The sequence below is a fragment of the Furipterus horrens genome, unplaced genomic scaffold (assembly GCF_987537825.1).
Source record: "Furipterus horrens unplaced genomic scaffold, mFurHor1.1.pri manual_scaffold_5, whole genome shotgun sequence".
NCBI lineage: Eukaryota > Metazoa > Chordata > Mammalia > Chiroptera > Furipteridae > Furipterus > Furipterus horrens.
In genome coordinates, this window is record NW_028327175.1 from 61,843,556 (window position 1) to 61,845,492 (window position 1,937).

At 35.1% G+C, this 1,937-nt stretch overlaps 1 non-coding gene across 1 annotated transcript; it reads right to left on the bottom strand.

Annotated features, from left to right (window-relative positions):
* Window positions 1-1,500: 1,500 nt before the first annotated feature.
* LOC150008708 (small nucleolar RNA SNORA5) lies at window positions 1,501-1,628 on the bottom strand. Its single transcript, XR_016511552.1, has one exon. It is a non-coding gene; the product is annotated as a small nucleolar RNA SNORA5 (small nucleolar RNA).
* Window positions 1,629-1,937: the final 309 nt, after the last annotated feature.

The following is a 1,937-nucleotide window of genomic DNA, read 5'->3' on the forward strand; positions in this document are numbered from 1 at the left end:
CACACGTAAAGTCAGAATTCTGAACATGAATATTGATATGGCAATCTTGAAAAAGATCAAGTTTTAATGATATTTAATTGTATCTGTAATAAATGATTTGTTTTGTTTTTAGTATCTTCCCATGGGGAAAAAAGAATATTCGTTTTATACTCTGAAGCACCATTAAATTGATCATTCAATGAGGCCAGAGAAATCTTTTTGTGTTTTCATATTGTTTAAGGTCCATTTCATGGTGAAGATAAACAGTGTGATAACCGCTGGAATGATGGTTCTCATGGAGTGAATAGGGGCCACCTGTATAGTGAATCCTTGTTAAAAAAAAAAAAAAAAAAAAAAAACCTGCCCTAAGACCCATGCAATCTGCTATCCTAGGATACCCTGCCAGGACAGTTAGGATTTCCCAGAGCCCGGATCCAGTAGCACCCACCCTCTCATTGTCAGAACCCCTGCACCAGCCCACCACCATGACTCACAATACCCAGAGCAAGAGAAGAAATCAAATAAATACAGTAAGTCTTTCCACTAGAAAAGCCATCTACAATGATTATACAAGAACCCTACACTGATGATGGCAGAATGCAGCATGAAATCCTGGACACATTTATCAAGTAACTTAATCTCTATTTTAAAAACATTACAATTGTGTTATTATATGATCTTGACATAGAAAAAATATCTTCACACAGAAGGAGTAAGTTAACTGAGGGCAGGTGGTATCTAATCTCTTCTGTTACTTCCAAACCACCTCTTGTGACCCGCATTGCCAAAACAAGGCCAATTTGTCACAGAGCACATGTCCTGTTGCCTCTTTATTAGGAACAGCTGATTGCAAGGAATTTTCTTCAACATAACAACGTTGGAATAATTTTTTTTTCTGGAAATAGGCCCTGCTTTAAAGAAAGTTTTTGTCCTCTGTAGAGAAGAGATTTGATTGTAAACATGCATAAATATACCCTTAGTCATTTTGTCCTTTACCAGCCTATTCCAGCCACCACCAAACACACACTTAGACGCTATGGTTCTATTCTCAGTCCGTGTCAGGACTCTTCTATCACACCAACAGTCTCAATTTTTAAAATGAGCACGTCCTTCTGAAATTACATGTTGAATATCAAATAAAGACCATTTTAATGTTTTCAAGGCCAGACGAATATCATGGATAAGTCTGAAAAGGATGAAAGTCAAATCATGAACTGTGCGTGGCTTTGATAACCAAATAATTTCAGCGATTAAGACAAAAGTGTGCTCTGTAATCACATTTGCACAATAACAAGCAGCACTTACTGACATGTGACATCAGAAAAAGAGAAAATACTTGTTATAAAACCATTTTTCATTAGCTTCTATATGCATAAGAGTAATTTTTCAAATGCAGATAATAGAGGGAAGTTCTAATTCCACATCTATTCTATATTTTGTGAGGTCTCAATTATATAATAAGTTCAATCTTAATTTATACCACTGATAGAAGCATAAGACATCAGTTGGGTTTTTTTTTCTTGGTGTCTATAACCAAACGTATCCCCAAGGCCCATCAGAAGGGATCAGAGCCCATGAGTCACAGAGTTTCTGTGGCAGCCTTCTGGGCCAGTGCCTGCCGTGGGTCAATTGATCTTTAACACATTACATTTCTGTTCCAAAAGGGAAATGTAAGGGAAGTTATTTTCTCTTTGTGTCTGGATATTTTTATTTTATAAAATAATCATATAATAAATAAGACAAATTATCCCCTTTGAGGCCAAAGCTCTATCAGTAAAATGGGCAACATTTTGTATGATTCAGATTTTCCTCTTTATCCCATATTACATAATATATAATTTTTATTCAAACAAGTTACAAAATAAAAAGACTTACATTTATAGCACTGTTGCATTTAATTTTACTAACAAATACAATGTATTTGAAACCCACTTTGTTTGTTTTTAAAAGAAAGCAAA